Source organism: Sturnira hondurensis, unplaced genomic scaffold (genome assembly GCF_014824575.4).
Source record: "Sturnira hondurensis isolate 20B ecotype Veracruz unplaced genomic scaffold, ASM1482457v3 Scaffold0000396, whole genome shotgun sequence".
NCBI classification, from domain to species: Eukaryota; Metazoa; Chordata; class Mammalia; order Chiroptera; family Phyllostomidae; genus Sturnira; species Sturnira hondurensis.
The window spans coordinates 1,972,721-1,996,265 of NW_028073027.1; the positions used below are offsets into that span (position 1 = coordinate 1,972,721).

General features: G+C 39.3%; 1 protein-coding gene across 1 annotated transcript in view; it reads left to right on the forward strand.

The window, feature by feature from the left end:
• Positions 1-3,720: 3,720 nt before the first annotated feature.
• The window catches only part of TPRG1 (tumor protein p63 regulated 1), a 137,190-nt gene continuing 117,365 nt past the window's right edge, over positions 3,721-23,545 (forward strand). Inside the window, exon 1 of the mRNA XM_037038270.1 lies at positions 3,721-3,926. The gene's annotated coding sequence lies outside the window, so the exon portion shown is untranslated. The remainder of the gene's footprint in view (positions 3,927-23,545) is intronic.

Here is a 23,545-nt window from a genome sequence, read left to right on the forward strand (position 1 = left end):
CAGGCCTGATGGGACTATAAAGAAAGACAGAATAATTTATATTTTTGTGTGCTTGTTCATTCATCCATCCATCCAACATTTCCTGAGTACCTCTGTTAACATTTCACTGTGCTAGATCCTAAAGGAATGTTTAAGACATGGACCGTATATTAAGGACAATAGACAGGTATCTAGGAAGAAAACTAATCACAATAAGGTGAAAACTTGTGATGTGTGCTGTGTGCCTTTGGAGCTCAAAAGACGGACAGGACTAGCTACGTACTTTGTGAACTCCATTCATACAGCTCTCAGTGGAAAACTTGTCTATAGGGTCCTGTTTGCTTCCACAACTAGTTTCAGTATCTTCATCATCACTGTGATCCTCTTCCCAAAAGCCACCTGGGGAGGGGGCAGAGCTGTCAGTCACATTGGGCTTCTTGTCGACAGTGCCCATTAACCTTTGGTGATGCACGTCTATGAACCAGTCCTTCTTTGCATGAACCTCTAGTAGGAAAACCTAGGATGGAGAAGGTTTTGGTTCAGATCTTTTGAGGATCTGTGCCTGCTCGTACTTTCTCCTGCCCACACGCTGCCCTACGTATGTAGGTAGGAGAGCAGCCCTGCTGGGGCCAGGGAGAGGGCCAGCTGTGTCATTGTTGGGGTGTCCCTCAGTGCCCATCAGAAAGATGTCAGGAGAAGAGGAGGTCCCATAAACCACTGTTTTCTAACCCGAATAAGCAACACCTACATCCTCTCTTAGTGACAGTAGGATTGAAGTAGAAGGGGCAGTGAAATACATCAAAAGGCTGTCAAAGAAGGTGAAGAAGAGATGCAGATAAGGTGAAGAAAAGATAAGACATCAAGAGGAATGATGTCAAGGAACCTATGTAATAAAATTTTCCTGTGCTTCTCTGCTCCTCAGCTGTTGGGCATGTCACTCACCAGAATCTGTACGCAGCCTATGATATGACTGGAAATAGTAGATGTGAGGTGAATCCCGTGTGTTATCATAGGTCCCATCATAATAGCATTGTACATTCATACAAATACGTGTGTTTACAAAGCTTATATCACCTCCAGCATCTTATCTTCTCCCTCAACAGCTCAAGGAGGTGGGTGGAGTCTGCATTATAATTCCCATTGCACAGAAGAAGCAACCGAGGCCTGGCAGAGACAAAGCTACTAGCTGCTGATTCCAGTGAGTGGCAGATGAGGGACCAGGCCCAGGTTTTCTGTGTGACATTCTTTCTACCATTGGTGCTGTTTCTGGACACATTGTTCCCTGCTCCATTTATTGCTTGGGTACAGTGTGACAGGAGCACAGCATGAGCTGGGAGAAGTATTGAGCAGCCACTGGAGACGTAGCGATAATGAGATAGCTGCCATGTGGACATGAGATGTCTTTTCACAGAGTCTCTTGCTCTTTAAAATAACACTCTTCAAACAGCAATGCATTGGTTGGTCCCACTCTTAAGAGACCAGGCTGGGACCCAGCATCTCTCAGCTCTCCCCCCCCGCGTTTGTTTTTGCCCCCTCCTGAGCCATCATAAAGACACTTGGAGCTGAGTGGGAGCAGCATTTGTCTTGCCATTACTTCTAATTGCCTTATAGTTTTGTGGTGTATAAATGGAGTGACCTAGATACCAGTTATTTGAAACTCCCTTTTTGTCCTCGGGTCTCTAGTAAGGAGGAGGTAACTCAGTTAGATCAGGGAACAGTGAGTGGTTCAGTGCATCTCCCAGTTAACATTTATACGTAACTCCACATCTTTACCTGTTAAGTTCCCAAGTCTCCCTAACAGACCAGATTTAAAGGTGTATCTTCCTCTGTGAAGCCTCTCTGGATTGCTCCCTCCTCTGGATTCCCACAGTGCTATTTATAATCCTGTCATTGGTGCTTACTATTTTCTACATATTTCATCTTTCTGAACTCCTTGTGTGAGAGATGGTGTCCAATTCATTTTTCTTTATTGTCTCCTCTGAGAACTGAGAAATGCCAACTCAGTTTCTCAGTTAATACTTGTTGAATAAAAGTATAAATGACTATATCCTAGACATTATGAAGGTGTGTAAATTAGACTGTTTACTCACTGGGACTTTTTAAAGGTGGTCTTAGGTGAGTTGGCAGTTTGAACATTATTTCCTATGAAATCTCTTCATGACCTCCATGTGCCCAAAACTGCCAACCTATTTTTTTTTGGCTGGGGGGGGGGAGTGTCTGTTATGTTTCTTTTTAAAAGAAGAAATTAAAAGCATGGAATCCAGCCAGAGTAGTGTCCTAGTGCACCCCAGTTTCTTCAGTCATCAAACAAATACAATCTGACTTGGCCAGAATCTGCTGAATGAACGGAATAGAGTATTTAGGATAGAACATACACAAATTCAATCATACATATGTAGCACTTTGTTTTCTGTCCTCTTCTTTCTTCCAAAAATCCATCTATGCCTGTGGCTGACTATGTCTCATTCATTTTCATCTATCCTCATCTATTTGAAAAACTGAGAATGGCCACAACAGTTGCTCAGTCAACTGCCTGCTGAATAAAAGCATAAGTTGATGTCCTAGACATTGTGGAGGTGTGTATGACAGGTGGACATGTGATGTCTTTTCACAGTTCATACTTCATACTGGCCCTCTCATACAGAAAACTCTAATTTGGGTTTTGAAATCAATTCATTAGGTTTCAATTACATTTCGTAGCAATTGTTGCTATGTCATTGTTATTCTGGGCTCATTTTCATATGCTTCCTTTCAAATTCAACATCTCTGAAGAAGAAATGATACCCCCAATTTATACATGACCAAAAATAGCATCAGCTCAGGCCCTGGCTGGTGTGGTCTAGTGGATTGAGCACTGGCCTGCAAACCAAAAGGTCGCTGGTTCAATTCCCAGTCAGGACACATGCCTGGGTTGTGGGCCAGGTTCCCACTTGGGGGCATGTGAGAGGCAACCAATCATACCAATGTTTTTATCCTTCTCTTTTTCCTTCCCTTCCTCTCTCTTTAAAAATAAATAATTCCATTCTACTTTTTCTAAGAATAAATAAATAAAATCTTAAAAACATATATCAGCTTAGAATATAAAAATATAACTTGCCACAGGGTGCAAAGCCCTCAAGTGGCAAATGGGGATTCACTAAACAGACATTAACTTATTATCATTAGTTCAATATGTGTTTATTTAGTACTTATTACATGATAATATTCTTGGGGAGTATATGGGAGATTAGGATATAGTCATTACCCTGAAGGAGCTCACAGTCTAGTGAAAGGGACACACACTTAAATGGAAAACAGTATTATGAGGCAAACACTTTAATAGGATTACCGCCCAGACATTCCAAGTGCTTGTGTTGTGTTTGTATTTATTCTCAGAGATATACTACCCTACATGTCCTCTATACTTCTGATACAAAAGTGGTTATAACGCTTAAAATCACAAATATCCAATAGTCAAGGCATCATTAAAAATTTTTAGTAATAGGACTGTAGGCTTCAGACTTAAGCTTTCTTATAGCTAACTGGGGCACACACATGCCATGGAGAAATGGACAGAAGGCTACTCCTGCTCACACGATGAAAAGGTTTCAATGGAAGAGGAAGCTGGCAGAAACATCCAGGACTTCTTGAAAGAGAGGACAGGAGAGAGAGGTGTGTCCCTGTAGAACAAGAAAGGCCCCACCCACAAACCCAGTTCCCTGTCCCTGACAGATTGAGTTCCACCCTGTAAACATCCCCAGTCCTTACATTGATCCTTTGTGACTGAGCACTTACCTCTCAGCCCACTCAGTGAGGCGAGATTCACCCGAGTGGGTGACAGCACCAGAGCACCCTCCTGTCTGGCTTCATCTGTGTCAACCACACCTCTCCTGACCACTGCCTGTGTCTGAGCCCCTTCATTCAAGAAGAGAAAGAAGAGCCGTGAGGACCAGCCACAGCCTAGTCAGGTAAGGCCAGACGACTTGTCACCAGTTCTGCAAAGAGATACAGTTTCTCTCTATGAGATGATTGCTCCTGCCCCTTCTCCTGCTTTCTGGTCACTTCGACCACCACCTTGCACTTCCAGGTAGGCCCATCATTTTCCATGATCATATGACCTTCCACTCTTCCTCACTGTCTAGGGTTGATGAGATTTGTGAACCAGTATTTCTAAGTCTATTCAATTCCTTGACATCCCTATCTATATATTGATTTTGATCTTAACTGCATTATAAAAGCAGTGGGATAGGTATAATTTTCTCTACTCAGTGGTTTAGTGAACTGAAGCTTGGTGAATTGGAGTGATTTGTTCAAGTTTGATCAGCAGGCTAGTGCTAAGATTAGATTTGCTTCCTCCTTTTCTCTCCCCCTTCTGTCCCACCCAGCAGGTCATAGCTTATCTCCAAAAGCCAAGAGAAGTGGAAAGGCTTCCTGAATTGTCGAATGGGAAACAAAGTGCATTATTTCCTCATAGGCAGGTTGGGAGGGATATTTCTTAATTTATCTGAAAGAAATTTTATAATGATTAAGATTTATCCAATAGGGCTATTTTTAGAAAATAAATGAGAATATATACATAAAAGGACCTCAAAACTGAGAAGTAATATGCAAATGCAAGGACAAGACTACCTGGAGTCTGACTACTATGCCCTGGCTCTCTGTGCAAGAAGGCTTCTATTTGGGCCGAATGACACTCTCCTAATGTCAGCAGCAGCATGATGAGGCATAGATCACAAAGGCCCTGGGGAAATATTTAGCTTTAGAGTCTTTCTATGATACATGGAAAAGCAGATCTCCACCGGAAGAAAAAACACCCCCAAATCCCTTCACACTGACTCCTGTAATTTCCTCTCTTGTGACAGCTATCATTACATCTTATTGTTCTACAGTTTTAAGAAAATCTCATCTTCACTGATTACATCATTTATTTTTTTAAGATGCCAATTTTAGCAATCATTTTTCCTTCATGTTCAAAAAGGTTTTATCATTTTTAGTTGTGGGAGGAAATATTTTCTCTGTCTGTGTGTGTATACATGTTTGCATTTGAGTTTGTTATGACAGCATGAAGATTCATCCCAGGGGTTGAAGTGCTACATAGTCTCTGGAAGACTTCTGTGTACTATTCTCAGTGTCTGTCTAGCTGCAATGGTCTTGAGGAAATGACATACTCAATTATCGTATTCAAAATTAGATAACTGAAGCCCAGAAAGGTGACATAATGTTCACAAGGCCAGCAGCCAGGGATCGTTAGAGCTGTACGTCAAATGCAGGTCTCTGATTCCCTTACTGTCCATGACCCTGAGTGAGTGGTGTGGGTGTCCTTAAACAGAAGCATTAGCTGGGTCATTTTAGGGATTGTACCCAATAGCTTTTAAGATTCCTTTTAATTAAAAGTTTTAGGGCACTTTGACATGTCCTCAGGATCTAGTGGAATGCTAAGCATCTTAGCCTCATACCCTGTAGAGCAGGGGAGCTATCCATAAAAGCATTTTTTCTTATTAACTTGGTTCTTGTGGAATATTCGTTTCAGTCAAATTTTGGAACTGCTCCTTAAGAATAGTGCTGGGAGATGAGCAAGCAGATGAGTTTTCATTTTATTCAACCAATCTGGATCTTTCCTTGTATCTTCTAAGACCCTTCTAAAGAGGTTTCATTTGCTTTAGAAGTTATAATGCTAGTTGGTCTTTTATTCAGAGTTGTGGAATCTAATGGCATGGTTGATCTTGAGAGTTTCTTTAATCCGGGGGCTGCAGACTAACAGCCACAGGTAAGTCCAGCATGGGTTTTGTTTGTGCTGCAGTGGTAAACAAAATTGAGCTAGTTGCAAATATTTTACATCTAGAAAATTTCTTATAAAAATCAATGATCTCGCCTTTCAGGAAGATGAGCTTCGGCAATAGTGAATCCACATTCCCACAGAGAAAGCATATTGGCTAGATCTGGGCAGCATGTGCTTCCTCCAAATGGAGGAAGTATTCCCCAATTTTTCACAGTCCCTATGTGACCAGATTTAAACCGCCAGGTATTTGAGTTTGTCAATACTGATCTCTTTTGATCTTTTTTTTATTTTTTTAATTCTTGTTCAAGTACAGCTTTCTCTCTTATATTCCCAGCCCTGCCTGGCCCCCACCCCATGCTCCCCACCTCCCTCCCATTTCCGCCCCCCACCCTTAGTTATTGTCCATGTGTCCTTTATACTTGTTCATGAGAGTCCTCCCCCTTTTCCCCTGTGATTCTCTCCCCTCTCCCCTCTGGACCCTGTCACCCTGTTCCGTATTTGAGTGTCATTGGTCATATTTTGCTTGCTTGTTTGTTTTGTTGTTTAGAATCCTGTTAAAGGTGAGATCATACGGTATTTGTCTTTCACCACCTGGCTTATTTCGCTCAGCATAATGCTTTCCAGTTCCATCCATGATGTGGCAAAGGGTAGGAGCTCCTTCTTCCTTTCTGCAGCATAGAATTCCATTGTGTAAATGTACCATAGCTTTTTGATCCAGTCATTGACCGATGGGCATCTAGGTTGCTTCCAACTCTTGACTATCATGAATTGTGCTGCTATGAACATCGGGGTGCATAGGTTCTTTTGGATTGGTGCTTCAGGGTTCTTAGGATATGCTTCTCACAGTGGAATTGCTGGGTCAAAAGGCACGCTCCTTTTTAGTTTTCTTAGAAAGTTCCATACTGTTTTCCATAGTGGTTGTACCAGTCTGCAATCCCACCAACAGTGAACTAGGGTCCCCTTTTCCCCACAACCTCTCCAGCACTTGTTGTTTGTTTCTTTGTTTATGATAGCCATTCTGACTGGTGTTAAGTGGTATCTCATTGTGGTTTTAATTTGCAACTCTCTGATAGCTAGCGATATCGAGCATCTTTTCATGTGTCTCTGGATCCTCTGTATGTCCTCCTTGGAGAAGTGTCTGTTCAAGTCCTTTGATCTTTTAAATGTTCAAACCATTCTCTTACAAGGGAAACCTAGGTCTATATAACACTGCACCCGGTCATACATCATGGGAACCCAGGAGGAGATGAAATTAATTCTTTGGCTTAAACCTCTCATTATTGAAGGGGTAAGAGGAGAAATGATGACTTCAGGACGATATGCCATTGGCCTTGATACCTATTCAGGATATTAAGCCAGGTATTAAGTCTCAGTGACTTAAAGGTAAAGTATTAAGCTAATACAGCTTCAGTATAATCTCTAGATACCTACCAAGGGAACTTGGAAAGAACAAGGTAGCACTTTTTACTAAAGAGATCAATGACACAAAATAAGAAATTTTGATGCATGATAACACATGGATAGCATCACAATGTCCTGAATTCAGAACAAGTTGCTCAAATCCTGAAAACTAGCCAAATAATGTGTTTTCTATGATTCGTTCACTAACAAAACAATCGCCTCTTGATCACCTATGGTGCATACTGCCACAAGCCTGGGGATTTAAGTATGAAAAGCAACAACCCTTCCCCAGAGGGGCTTACTAGCACTAAAAATATGTATACAAATAACTAGAACACAGGACAAAATATGATAAATCCTACAAGAAAGAACTATTATTTCAAAAAAGAATTATTGTTCTTGCAAGAAATCAACTATTGTTGGTTTTACTGAGGATATATCCATGGCAACTAAGTCAGTTGCCATCAGACATGGCTATAAAAAGGCAATGGCATTGGACCTGGGCTTTGAACAGGTAGAGAGGAGATGAGTTTCCAGGAACAGAGGATTTAAGCAAACTCAAAAGTCAGGACTGTCTGATGTGTACTTGAGGGATGGAAAGAATTCTCGAACTGTTTATTGGGCCAGTGGGACTGAGTGGGGAATGAGCTGGCAATTTGGTCAGCAGTAGATCCTGGGTGTTGACTGATCAGGCACTGCATTGTGGGCTTGAGAGCACTACAAGTATTGACCAAAGGTTTCGTTCAAGTTCATGACTATCTGAGCCCATACATAATTTGGTAGTGAGAGAAAATCTGTGTAGTAGTCACTTAGTCCAGCTTTAAGTGTTTGAGAAGAATTAAGAGGGAAGGAAACAGGTGTTGATATTCCTAAATGTAGTGGGCAATATCAGATGCTTAGTGAGAGCAGTAAGTTGGTAAAAACAATTAAATTAGAAAGATAGATAAAAATATTTTAAAAATACATTGAGCAAATATAAAAAATATTCTGGGTAAAATATGGTTGTGTACTTTTTAAAAATAATGTCTATTTTGGGGGTTGGAAATGTGATGTTGTATAGATTCCTAACTTGTGGGATGTAGAAGGTTTTGTTCAGTTGATAAGCTTTTTTCTTTGGTCCGTGAAGCAGTCACCCCTCACCAAATAGATGTACAGGGTCCTTGAATGTCCTGGCCCTAGACTCTTCCATAGTAAACGTGGCTGGAGAATTCCATGGGTATGTGAGTGCTCCACTGTCATTTACAGAATTCCTCATGGGTTGAAAGAATATTCTGGCCTACTGAAGGGTTGCAGTGGGCACACACACACACACACACACACAGAATGTTTATACACATACCCCAAGGTATTTGTGTAACTAACCACCTTTTCTCATTTTCATGCACAAAGTTGTGTGTGACACTGTTTTGGAATTGTACCCGTATCTCAAGGGAAGTATGTATTGGTGCTGATATGCCACAGAATAAAATGAGGCGTGTGAACAAGATTCATTCATTGAAAACTGTTTCACATCTATTCAATACACACGTCTTTTCAAGTCTCATTCATTCACAACTATTCATTAAATGTGTTCTGAAGTTCGGAAAAGCAACATCTTTGAACAAAGAGAAATAATTTCTGCCCTCAAGCAGTTTACATTTTTAATGAGACAGATGGGAGGTAGACAAAACTAATTAGTAAGAAATGTAAGATACAAGATGTAGAGAAAAATAGAACAGGAAAGGGGATAGGAAGTCTCGGAAAGTTGAAATTTTAGAGAGGGTGCTTAGAGAGGAATGAAGTGTTGTTTGAGTAAAAATTCTAATGGTACCAGGGAGTGAGCCATGTAAATAACTGGAGAAACAGTATTCTACGCAGCTGCAACAGCTACTGCAGAGGTGCTGAGCTTTGGAACATGGCTTCTTGGCACCTTCAAGCATGAGGCTTAGCTTGAATTGAGCAGGGAAACCTTTCAAAATGAAGTTAGAAAAATGGTGATGAAGAGGGTGGGGGCAGCAATAATGAAGGACTCCGAAACACACGGTAAAAACTTTGACTTTCACCTTGCGTAAAATGAGAATCATTTAAAAAATGGGGTGGTCTGACTTACATTTCAAAGGGATCCTGTTTGTGTGTTGAGAACAGATGAGAGTGGTGTGGAGAGAGGGCAGGCGGAGGCAGGGAGATTCAGTAGGGAGTTATTGCTGTTGACCAGATGAGTGATGTGGGAGCTTGGACCAGCAGGCAGTGGTGGAGGTGATGACAAGATTGGATCTGTGGTTAATGAGTAAGGGAGTGGGGAAGACAGGAAGCGGCCAAGGATGATTCCAAGATTTTGTCTGAGCAGCTAGTAGAAAGGAGCGGCGTTTATCTGAAATGGAGGAGACCATGAGAGAAACAGGTTTTGAAGGAACAGCAGGAGCTTATTTTGTAACGGGTTAAGTTGCAGATGTCCAGTAGTGAGTCAGTACGTGAAACCAGATTCAGTGAGGCTATCTGAGCTGAAGAGAAAAAGTGGGAGTCATCAATAGGCATGGCATTTACAGTAATGAAATTAAATGAGATCATCAAAGAGTTATTATAGACAGACAAGATAAGTGGTTTAATGGCTGACCTGAGGTGCTATAAGGTGTTGGGTTAGGGAGGTGAGGAGAATCTAGTTAATATATTGTGTACCAGAGGGGATAGGACAGAGTGGGGTGGGTCTGTGTCAGGGGAGAGGAAGCTTTTATCATTGAGATTGCTTAAAATCTTCAGCATGTGGTACGATGAAAAGTATTTTCCATTCACTATCTTTATAAACAATGCACCCCTTTATCAGGCCATACCTACCCCTTCCACAGCCTTCTAACTCCCCCTGTTCCATAGGAACCAGAGAAGGAGATGGAGGAGGAGAACCAGAGTGGTAGGTGAGCTCCGGTTGAGCATGGTGCGTTCTGGTAGCAAAGTGAAGAAATTTTCCAAAGAGGAGAGGGTGGTAAGACAGCCCAGGTGCTACCTAGACATAGAGTGATATGTTGTCAGAAATCCGAACACACTGCAGATGGCTGGCATGGGTTTGAGTGAGAATGGAAGAAGAGAAATTGGAACCGGTGACTGTACATATTCTTTCTAAGGACCTTATTTGTGAAGGGACCTAGAGAGATGCGTACTAACTGGAAGAAAAAAATGATAGAAATATACTTTTATAGAAATTGTAACTTGATTGATTCACATAGAGGAGCATTTTATTTATCTTTTCTACCACTCAAGTTTTTCTGGTGTGGGGTTATGGTCTTTTTTTTGGGGGGGGGCAGGGAATGAAAATATGGCTCAAAATTTTGAAGTTATTCTCCCAAAACAACAGAACATATTAATAACAGATGCAACTCAAACCTGGGTTTTAAATGTCAAGATCATTTCTCTCTTTTCGCTGCCACCACTTGTACTAGACAGATGAGTTTTACAGCTTTAGAACTCTCTATAAAGCTCTATAAAACTTTCACTTGGTCATTGTTTAAGGAACTTACATAAACCCCAGAAGATTCACAGTCCCCAGCAACGTCTCAAGAGCCACAAATGCGGTCCTACCAGATGAAGAGTGTCTCGGGCCCTGGGAGGAAATTAGAACTCAGCTTTTTGTATCAGTGAAAATCTGCAGTGTTTGGAAAGAGTCTTCCAAGTATGCTCCACACAGGCATTTAGGCTGACCTTCTGCCTGCTGGAGGATGGTAATGCGATTTGTTATGCCTGTAATCTCAGACTGAGTTTCACAGCAATCTCTTCCTCCAGCGGTGAATTTGTGTCTATCCTTACTGCTGCCTGCTTCTTTCTGTCCAGGTTCTTTCTGTTTACTTGGACCTCCAAACCAACATGTCTTGGTTTTCAAACCTACCTTTTCCTCAGCTGGGGCTTTGTGATTTTTTAAGCAGGAATACATTAAAATGCATAGTATTATATTGAAATACATAGTATTTGATTTGTCCCTGGACAGCAGGTTCAGAATAAATTGTTTGTACAAGATTTGTCACCCCCTGCAAAGGGGCAGCTGTTCTTTCCTGTCATTGCCACTATCAAATGGCAGCTCCTGGAGTAAAATATCAGTATAAGCACGTCTTGCAGCAGTGGGACAGACTGTGTCCTTTCGTGTTTGGTTTGGGGCAAGAGTTTTTAGATGCCTCTGTATCCAGACTGCTCAGTGTGACCCTACAATGCCATTATAATGCTCCTATTTCACTTTGTACAGATTCCTGTCTAGGGCTTTATCCCGTCTTCTTGTAATTATCTAGTTGCAGAACTGATTTCTCCGCAGGCAATGTACTTCTTAAGGGAAGAGATTGTATTTGTTTTCGTCTACTCTCTACCTTTCTTTCCCCTAGCATAGCACTTGGCACAGAGATTTCCCCCAAATGTGTTTAAATTAATGAGTTAAATTGAGTACTTTCATTTTGTAATGTGGGAAGTTAATCTGTCCCACAGGAACAAAACAGGAGTACCAAGTTCAAGGTAGTCTCACATGCGGACTTAATGAAATAGGCAAATAATATGTACAACTCTAGAAGCCAGTTGGTATGGTTCATTGTGCTCTATAGTCAGGGGTATGTAAGCTTGTGTAATGGGTGTATCTGTTTTGAAAATTTCATACCATCATTACTCATCCTATAAGCAATCTTCAGTTGTATCAGTATAATCATTAATGGCTGTTGATATTGTAAATATTGGTTTAATTTTTGATATGTTTAATAAATGAGGAGCTCATGAATCCATAAGACAAAGAACATGAAACTAATAAATTGTCAAACATACATACATACATACATACCCTAACCTTTCAATCTCACAACTAAAAAAATATTACAAATAAAAACAAGTATTGCACTCATTTAAAGCATTAACTGTAATGTTTTAAAGTTATAAACCCCTCTCCTGACCTGAAAAAAAAAAGAGTTTTATATATTTTTTTATTTTTTCAACTGAGGCATAATTGGCATACTGTATTCTCTCCTTATCTAGGGGGAAGGCATTCTAAGACTCCCAGGCACCCAGGGGATATCTGAAATCTATCTATCTATCTATCTAATATATATTCTGTTTTTCCTAAACATATAAATCTATAAAGTTTAATTTATAAATTTGGCACAGTAAGGGCTTAAGGATAATATTAACAATAATAACTGATAATAAAATAAAACATTTATAATAATATTCTGTAATAAGTGTTCTGTGAGTGGCTTTGGGGCTATTATTGAGAAATCCCTGCACAAAGGTCTGATTCATGACCTGGGCAGGACAGAGGAGGACAGCACAATATTTCATCACACTGCTCAGAATGCATGCAATTTAAAATTTATACAGTGTTTATTTCTGCAATTTTCTATTTCTATTTTTGGATTGTGGTTGACTATGGTAACTAAACTGCAGAAAATAAAACTGTGGGCATATTTTTGGGGGGTGCATAATATAATGATTTGATATTTGTTTTTTATTGTAAAATGATCATGACAGTACACCACAATAAGTCTAGTAGATACCCTCTATGCATAGGTACATTTTTGTGCAATAAGAGCTTTTTTGTGCAATAAGAGCTTTTAGGAGCTACTCTCTTACGAAGTTTTAATATGCAATATTAAATATGCAATACAGTATTATTAACTATGATCCTCATGCTGTAAATTCCATTCTGTGACTGACTCATTTTGTCACTGGAAATTTGCACCTTTTGACTCCATTCATTTTCCCACCCCTCACCCCCTGCCTCTGGCAACCACCATTCTGTTCTCTGTATCTATGAGCTTGTTTTTTTGTTTGTTTTGACTTTTTCAATTTCACGTATGTATAGCCCTTGTTTTCTACTGCGACTGAAATTGCTGCAACATTTCTGGGAGGACCATGTATACCACTCTGACCACCTGTACCAAGAACTGTACATTTACAAACTCTTTGACCCAATATTTGCATTTCTAGGAATTTGTAATGAGGCAAAAAATAAGGATGATGAAAAATTTTCCCCACAAGGATCTTCAGTGCAGAGTCAATATAAAAGCAATGTAAAAAGAAAGCAGTGTGAATAACTAACAATAAGGGATGAGTTACATAAACATGACTGAGTGTGTAACAGAACCATACACAACCACTAATATGCTGTTGTAAGAAATTATTTACTGTGCGATGCAGCGCAGTGGCAGAAACAGGCTTGAGATCCCAGAGAACTTTGATCTATGTAGAGCTCTTCCCATTTACAAACTATGTGACCTTGAGCAAATTTTTCAATTTTTCTAAATTTGGCTGTCCTAATCTGTAAAATGAGACTAATTATAACACCTAGACCCTAGGGCTGTGGTGAGCTTGAAAGTAGCCAATGCAGTTACAGCTAAGTGTTCTGCACACTGTGAGTTCTGAGTGAGGCCTCCACTCTCAGTATCAGCGTCCTCCACAATGTAAGTGTGAAAAGAAGTTTTGGAGTGATATTTGCAGCACAGCTCTGTTTTTGAAGTAGAAAAGCGGTATCATCTACTGATAAATGTAGAAGTCTGAAAGAATATACATAAAAATTAGTTACTTTCATTTTCTCTGCATGGTAGATTTTTTAAACTTAAATTTAATTGTTAAATTGTTCAATTTTACCATATTTTTTCCATTACCAGTTATCTCCCTTATAACCTCTTCGCCTCCACCCCCCACTGCAGCCACCACTCTGTTGTTCATCCCCATGGTGTTCTTTTTTTCTGCTTGATCCCTCCACCTCACCCCTGCCTCAACCCCCAGACCTGTCAAACTATTCTCTATGAATCTGTCTCTACTTTTCCTTATTAGTTCAGATTTCTTTGTTAGATTCCAGCTATGAGTGAAATCACATGGTATCTGTCTTTCTCTGACTGGTTGACTGGCTAGGGAAGAGTTCTTTTCCTTCTTTTGCTCTTTATGTATGGCCTACAACATAATTAGCAAAGTTAAATGTGTCCAAATAATCATTAGCATCAATCCCTATAAATGAACATCTGTCAATGTAGTTCTTTGTCTGTGTTACCAGTTTGTCTAATTGTCAAGTCACACAACCCTCGCTGTACCATTGTCATCAAGGCCATATATCCAGGGGTTGGCAGTACTAGGCTAGTTGCCTCCAGGTTCCCTTGCTCCCCTCCCCTTGCCCTTCTGTTGTAGCATATGTGGTATACATCATAAACATTTATTAAGCATCTGTTCTGTTCTGAACACTCAGCGTTGGCAGTGGGAGTGAAAAGCAAAGCAGCACAGAGGATGGTTTCTGACTTGGGTTTTTTATAGTGTCTCTGCAGGGACAGGGCTCCTACCTATGATGGGTGTAATGCTTCATCTTATTGAGGAGGTCTTTCTGGGTCAAAGGGAGTTTTGGTGGCTACGGAGAGCTTCCTTAAGTGGGGAGGACTGAGCAATTAGGTGAAAGTGGAAGTACTCTTTCACCTAGTAGAGAGGTCTCTGACTAGGATGGAGCCCTTTCAAACTCCTTGTGAAGCCACTACCTTTGATAAGGTTTCTTATACAATTGTCTCTTTACTCACTAGTGCTGGGATCTTAGATTTTTATTCTTGTGTTTAGATTTTTATTCTTATACCCATAGCCCTAGGCCTATGACTGATATTTAAAAAAAAAATATTATTGTAACAATTTTTTCCTAAATCATAAGTACAACATATGTTCAATGCAAAAAACATTGGAAAAAATTTTAAATGTAAAAAAAAGTAAAAGTCATCCATAAGCCAGTCATTCAGAGATAATCATAACATTTTGGTACGTGTACTTCCAGTGCATATGTGGGTGTTTTTTTAATATAGTATTTTATAATCATTATTTCTACTTCATAATAACATATCTTTCCAAGTTAATTAATATTTGTCTACAGGATTATTTTCTGACATATTTTACAACCTCCCTGTCTCAGAGATAAAGTTTTTTTCTTTTTCTTTTCTTTATTATTGTTCAATTACAGTTGTCCCCATTATCCCTGCATTACTCTCCTCTACCCTACCAACCCCCGCCTCCCACATTCTACCCTACCCCCCATTGTCTTTGTCCATGGGTCCTGTATGTTCCTTGACAACCCTTCCCCTTCTTTTCTCCATTGTCCCCCTCCCCTCAGGTCACTGTCAGTTTGTTCTTTATTTCCATGTCTCTAGTTCTATTTTGCTCGCTTGTTTGTTTTATCTATCAGGTTCCACTTACAGGTCTTCTTTTAACACTTTAGTGTGTTAATTTCTAGTATTTTTATTTGCTTATTTATATGTACTTCAGGTTTTGAAAATAAAACCATTGTGTATGTGTCACTTCAGATCTTGTTTTTTTCACTTAGCATTATTTGCTACTTAATTGTTTCAAAAATATGATTTTTAGGCATCACATTATATTCTACAGTGGTTATGAACACACAGTATGGTACAATAAGTACCTTAAGTTTAAATATCTGTAATTTAGGATTGATGCTTAAGTTATTATACCCTCTACTAGGCTCTAAACTCTATCCAAAAAGATCTATTTTTTTATTCATCTTTGAATTATAGTTGCACAGTCAATTAACAAATATAGAACTATTCATTCTGGGTGAGATGAACTCTAAATGGTAGCTTTCATGAGTGAAGGAATCTGGGAAGCTACAACAGGGTCCTTTCAGAGGCCACAATCCACAATGTTATGTTGGTTTGCATAGGAGGGAGAATTTTACTCTGCATGGACCAGGTCTAGCTGGATGAAACCGCATGCTGGTCTGGTCAGTGCTCTCTGAAGTGTAGCTCTCATTGGTTGGTGGAACAGCTTATAACAGAGAAGTTCCTACCACTTGTTTTTTTTGTATATTGAATTCAAAAACGGAGATGAACTAATACCTTGTTCTTCTAATTGATTTATTATCCTTGTTGCTCTTAAAAAAGTAATTTTTAAATATACAAGTACATATAACCAAAGACTAGAAAACTTATTTAAGTTGGGATAAAAATGATTAAAATGAATACATTGTAGCTCATTGTTTTTGGTATTTGACTTGCTTTGTAAGTGGTCTCCTAGCCCTCCACCTTGATTTAGGATAGGGGCTCCACACCATGCCCATGTGGAGTCCTAGACTGGTAGAGTTTTGGGAAACTTGGGGAACCAAATGGTTCAGTGACCTCCTGGACCGTGTAAAAACAAAACAAAACAAAATAAAACAAACAAAACCATGCCCAAAGAAAATAAATGACTTACATCTGAACCTAAATTTCCTGCCTCTTACTACTTCAAGGCCTTGACCATTATCACTAGTTATCCTACTCTATTCCTAACTATTTAAGTTGCTCTAATATAGATTAAGTTGATTGTTAGACTCCTTTAACTTTCCTTCTTCTCTAACCTTCAAAGTTACGTTTTGAAATTCTACTATATTGTAGGTATTTTGATAGTCCTTTAGATTCATTAGCTTTTCTAATTTTTATACCTTCCTGCAAAGCAAATACTGGATCTACTACACAGCTGAGAAAACTGGAGCTAAGGACTTATAAATTGCTACCAACTTGGGACATCTGGTAACTCATGAAGTCTGGATCAAAGCCCAGGTCTCTCTGACTCCTAATGTTTCTCTACTGTGTCGGTCTAATTCCTGATACAGGAATTGATTACAAAAAATGGATCAACTTATGTCATTACTTTTCCTTGTCCATTATCTTGTGGAAGGCTTGGCCTAATTCTCCAAACATTTGTGCCTCTGATTTGTAGGTGAGTGATCTTGATACATCACTCACAAAGTCATGTTTAAATCAAAAGTAAGGACATGATGTGCTATGAACTTGTGAGGGGAAAACCAGAATGTCTACCAAATTACCCACTCTATCCAGTCTGGCTTTAACGAGGGCTTTGTTCTTAGAGCATCTATTCATTAGAAGTGTGTTGGACTTTTCTCTCTAAGACAAGTATTTCCTACAGCTTTTTTCCTTATGTAATTTACATAATGAATTTATAACTTCTTGACTTATATATCAGTATCATAATTTCTTGGGATAAAACTTACTCAAGAGGCACTATCTTTCTCAATCTCTCAAAGCTTCTTTTGCTTTTGCTTTTTGGAAGTAGCCTTTGAATATTAGTGAGCAGATAAGTCATTGCCCAACAGCCCAGCTATCCATGTACAGGAAACTGTCTTCATCTGGGTGTAAATTCTAGTCTTTTTTTGACTCTCATTTTTAGAGAATTTCTGAAGGCCAAATATTGGTATATTTTCTGTATGGAACAAATTGATTTATTTTTTCCTATGATGGGTGCTGGAGCATGGGGAATCTATAATGAAAATGTCAGCATTTAAAAAAAACTAAATTTTCAAATGGTATAAATAAAACTAATACTTTATTTTCTCATTTTATAATCATTATAATATTTTATTGTAAAAAATTAGAAAATTTAATTAGGAAAAAACACTATGATCCTATTACCTCTCATCCCTTCACCCTCCTCCCCACCCTTCCCCCCCAAAAAAAAATGCTAACATTTTGGTGTCTATCCCTGTAAATTTTCTTGTATACATACCTGTATTTTATTTTTTATAAAAACTAAGATCATGCTATCATGCACATATACACAGACACCTTGGGTGTCTTTCTATTTTATTTGTACAGTGTTAATTGTAATGGCTATGTAATGTTCTATCTAAAACACACTAAGGTAGTTGATATATTATAAACATATTTTTAAGAAGCATTGGGTTGGCCAAAAAGTTCATTTAGCTTTTTCTGTACAATGGCTCTCATAGTACTTAGTTGTCTTTAGCTTCATCCAAAGTAATTTTGTTAGATTGTAGTGTGACAGATGTCATATCAGTGTGCATTTTAAAAACGTTTCAAAGTTGGTGAATTTTTGTGCATCTATTTTAATATTGAAGATGGGAGAAAATTGTGCAACATTTTCAGCATATTCTGCTTTATTATTTCAAGAAAGGTATTTTGCAACTGAAACCCCCCAAAATGATTTGTACAGTGTATGGAGAGGGTGCTGTGACTAATTAAACATGTCAAAAGTGATTTGTGAAGTTCCTTGGTACTATTGACATTTTGGCCAAATGATTCTTTGCTGTGGGGCTGTCTTGTGCATCTGAAGATGTTTAGCAGCACCCCTGGCCTCTGCCCACTAGAAGCCAGTAGAGGGAGATAGCTGAAATACTAAAAATATCCAAATCGATAGTTATTGGTGAAAATGAAAAATGTGTCTTTTATTTTACAGAAAAAAGTAAATGGACTTTTTGGCCAGCCTGATAGTATGTATTGCTATTTTTAAAAGGACATTAACATGAGAGATGCACTTGGATTGCAGTCCAATGGATTGCCACTGGAAGATGATGAATTAAAAAGATAGCTAGCAATATCACTTATTTTAAATGAGCTCTTTATTTCATGTATTAAAATATACCAACACAGCTTCTAATAATGTAGTGATTAATCCCACTCTATCATGAAACTTAAATCTATAGATGGGTAACATTATTAGTAAACCAAAGTAGCAATTTGAGAGATACCTATACTGGATATGCTATTGAACTAGTGGTAGTAAGGTCCCTCCTACACTGAAGTTTCTACAATCAGTCACTCCCAACAGGAGAGTTGGTTTCAGTAACTCTCTGCAGCATTTTCTAAAAAAATTATTTACTGTTTGTGCTTGGGTGGGAAAATTACAGATGCGCCATAGTCAAACACTACTGGCTTTTGGAGCCTGACATTGTCTATTTAGGTGGGATAACATTAACTAGGAATAGTGCTGGAGAGTATAGATTGGCCCCAGCACATTGAGAAGGAAGGATAGTTAGCAGGGAATATATTTGGGAGACACATCAATATTTCAGCAATCTCTTTAAACACTATGCATTGTCACAGTTGAAGTTCTTTGATGCAGAGATACTGCCAAACAATAATGCTGCGGGCTAACCTACATTTGGTGACACATCTCAGAAAAGAAGCTCTAAGGAACGGTCAGATTTACCCATTCACTTGAATGTCTCCATTCACAAATAGGACATATTATGTAAGCCACAGATGTCCTTTCACTGCTTTTATATTCTGAAGGGATATTCTAGAGGCAAGAATAGACACAGGAAGTGTGTTTGTAGGTGACTTGGGAAGCATCACATTCTGGCCCCATGGACTTCAGTTTTTGCCTGGCCCCTTGGCTGAAGTGGAACAATTGTCTCCCAGGAAGATTTGACACATCCCTTGTCTAGACACATTGCTTCTCCTCACTATCACCACCCACATCTTCCTAGTAGTTTTGACCTCATCAAGACTGGAAAAAGCCTTCCTAAAAGCTTTGGGCAGGGGCACTTTCTTCTTGGTATCTTTCAGTGACTACTAAGAACCTCTGCTCCAATAGTATTTTATCGCCTCCTTCTCCTTCTATGATAATGTACTAAAGGCTCTTCAAAAGATACAGGATCAAAGCACTCCATCATTTACAAAGTACTTTCACAACCTTTTCATCTGATCTTCACAAAATCTTATGGAATAAGCAGGGCAGGCACCAACATGCATATTTTCACAGATAGAGAAGTTGATATGCATTATTGCAACATATGTATGTACACTTAATATTGCATATGAAGATGACATCACTGACCACACCTGGTGATTGTCGTGATTGATCTTTCTCAGGCCCATACTCCTACTCCTGGCTTGATTGCTTTAGGAGTGAAGCTGTACGTTTACTAAGCAAACATTTACCCCTCCCCCCGAAAGCCAGCATTGAGAAACATGTTCACATATCACAGATAGCATTTTTAAAATTGTTTTAGTGTACTTACTATCTACTGTAGCTAATCTTGCTCACTGCTTTAACAGTAATTGTAGTGAGGCCCACATAAGTAAATATGCATTTATTCTTACTTTAATATTCTGGTATGATTATTTACTTACATGCACATATCCTGTTTTCTTAGACACTTAGACAATTTTCTTGTTTTATTTCCTTACTGAAAAACAGAAAGAGGTCTTTTGTTACAGATGCCATTGTCCCTCACCTATCCTTATCTAACAAGCTAATGTTAACTTTTAACAGTTAATGGTAAACTAATATAAGCAAGTGTATTAGCTTATATTAGTTTATATTAGTTCACAAGGTCATATAAACTTTTAAAAAGTATTTCATTCTTTAGTACGCTGAACTCTCCACTTTCCTTAAATCACCTCAGCTGAATGTGAATGTCGTTCTTAAAAACGAACTGCTTTTATTTCTCCATAGTTATACTTTGGTCTTCACTATTTTCATGAGAAATATATCTTTGCTCTAGCTCTCTTGCCTTTCTCTCTCCCTGGGTAGAACTCTCTGGACTTATTTAAATCCTCTTAGCATCTTGGAGAGCAGGCTTAATTCCAGATGTTAACATTCTTGCCTAGGTCGAGTGGAAATGGTCAAAGTTGCATTGGAATGATATTACCCTAACACTTTCTCCTGTCTAGGTATTTTGCCCAATTTGGTGTCTTGTTTAACATTCATCATTTTAGGGGCTCAATGTGTATTTCATTATTAAAACACAAGTTGCCCTTCAGTTATGGTGACCAATAAGGTGGAAAAGTAGGCAGTACCTGTTTTTGAAATTACTGGTCCCCTCTCTGGTCTTGTTTTATGCCTTCTAAGAGTTTGCTACTGAATATTTCTCTTTGGTTTCAGGATAAGCCTCTCTCCTCTGTTCCCTTGATCCCTAGATGTGCTCTCTCTCAAAGGTGCTCATAGTTGTCACTTACTCCTCAGGGTAATGTCAGGCAAAAGTGAGTTTCTTCTTGTTCTGTCTGTCTCTAGTGGCACAGACACCTTCTGTGGTATCTCTGTGACTGATTTCACTATGGTTCACAAAGGGTTAAGTATTCTGTGGGCATTCAAGGGGACAAATGAGGGCATGGTTACTTCCCACGCAGAGCTCGCAATCTACTCAGAGAGACCAGTCGAAGGCAATGACTAAAGAACTGTGTGATAAAAGATCATGGTGTCTTGAGAACATAGAACAAATGCATTTCTAAATTGCCATCACGTTAAGCTGTGGAAACTGGTGATTTGGAGCCTGGTTTAGAAGAAAGTGTTTCCGATCTTTTCCTTTCTGGTCTGGTTCCACCACCTCTGAAGAGAAAGATTCTCCAGGCTACATCTCCTTTGCATTTTCTGTTATGAGTATTCCATGGAATGAAGATATTTATTACTGATCCATTTGTCCAGCACTACACACACACATACATATGTATATATGTATAATGCATGCTTTCTATGTGCTATACTTGGTGCTAAGGATACCACAGTAAACAAAACTCTGTCTCTAACACCAGATCTTATGTGCTAGTCAAAAGAATGTGAAAGGAATGTGAAAGTTAAGGCAAGCTAACAGGTAACTACAACATATCATATTTTGCCATGCATAATGTGCACATTTTTTGCCTATATTTTTGAGGAAGAAACAGGATGGGAGGGGGATCTGCTGGCAGGCCTCCCTATCCCCGGCCACCACAGATGAGAATAGGTCTACCAAGACATGATCTGCTTGGGAAAGAAAAGTGACTGATCTCTCAAAGGAGAAGGGCCAAGACCTTTTTCCTCAATAGGCTTTTATTGGGCTCATTTTGTACAGGAATACAGGTAAAGCTCATTAATCATCATCAGGCAGTAAGAATCAAACAATAGATAACACACAAAGAACTACAAGGGCTTATTCTGAGTCAGGGTCTGTTAGCTAGAGGGCTACAAAACTTTGGGAAACAAACTCATATCCTGTTAGGACCTTTGTCAGAAAATTGACAGCATTTTTAGCCAAGCAGGTTTCACAGGATTTTATGCATTCTTTCTTAAGCCTGATTGCCCAGGGAACCCGCCCTTTCTAGCACAGGGTTGCATCGGTCTCTGTCATTTTTTCAGGCTTAAATCAGGCAGGGGAAGTAAGCCAGTGATGTGATCCAATTTATATTTTAAGAACATTAGTGTTTCTGCTGTGTGCATATATATTTGAGAGACTAATATTGGAGAGAAACCAATGATAAGGTCTTTATAATGATCCTCAAGAGACGAGCTGAAGCTGTAGCAATAAGTGGAGCAAAGTAGAGACTCAAGTAGATATTAAGGATCTAAAGGCTGTAGGAATAGGTACCTGATTTTTTGGTATCAAGCAAGAAGAGGAAATCAGGCAGGTCTCTAGCTGGGAACTTGGAAATTGGAATAAAAAGCAGAGCAAGTTCATGGGGGAGGTGAGAAGATGGTAAGTTCATCTTTGGATATGATGAGCTAGAAGTAAATGTGGCAAGTAAACAAGATGACGCGTCTAGTAGTCAGTTGTGCAGGTGAATCTGTGGCTTGGGAGAGGGACCTGGCTGGGAATAGGACATGGGAGTCACAGATCTATAGATTATTGTTCAAAAATGTGAATAAAAGAGATTGCTTAACGAAAGCATCCAGAGTGCTCCAATAAACATCAGCCTGTGAGAAACAGAGAGTCTCCATGAAGGAAAATCTAAGCCAGGAACACAGAAGTAGAAAATGGGAATTTGCAATTCTGAGGAAAATAAGGAAACAAAAATTTCAAGAAGGATGATGTCAGCCATCCACAGTGCCAAAGAGATCAAAGAAGACGAAGAGTGGAAAGTATCCATTGGATCCGGTCCCACGAGCTTTTTTGAGAATATTTCATAGATATGCTGGCACTGGAAAGAAGATTTCTGTGGACTAAGGTGTGAATGAGATAAAATTAAGTTGAGGGAGCAAGGGTGGATCATTTTTTGAGAAGCTTGGTCATGAAAAACAAGAGGTCCAACCACCCCCCTGTGCTTTCTAAAATCAAATGGAATAAATGTGCTCTTTTCCTTCTGGAAAACTCGAAATATCTGAAAAGAGTGATCAGTGTCCTCCCCATTTTCTCACTTCTCAACTGAATTTCTCTAGTTTTCTCTACAGTTCCTCAGGTGACAGTCAGCAGTCACTCACCATCCAAGGGATGACTTCTTTAGAAGAGGGGACAGTTGTCTCACAGGCCACAAGTCAAAATGACCAGTCAAATCATGGAACTAGAAGAAGGGGGATTTGAAAAACATATGTTGATACCACGATCCAGAGGGAAAGTGAGGTTTGTGTGAGCTTCGGAGCTGTATCTTTGGGACAACTCCTCAGAGCCCTGTTGAACGGAGACTGGAGAGAGCTAACCTCAGACTCCTGGAGCAGGAAGTCCACGTGCAGAGCTGGTGTCTCTTGCTCCACAGGCCAGCTGAGTCTTTAGAGAAATTTGAGGCAGTGAGGATAGGAAAGAGAAGCCTAGGACTCTGGGCTTTCATTGGACTTGCTTTGTGACTTGAGGTAAGGCATTCCACTGCTCTCATCTGAACATCTGGTTTCTTATTTGTAACGTGAGAGTGTTGGGCTAGATGATATCCCAAATGCCTGGCAACACGCTCCGATCCTATCCTGTGAAACCAACTGAATATTCACTTTGAGAAAAATAATCCT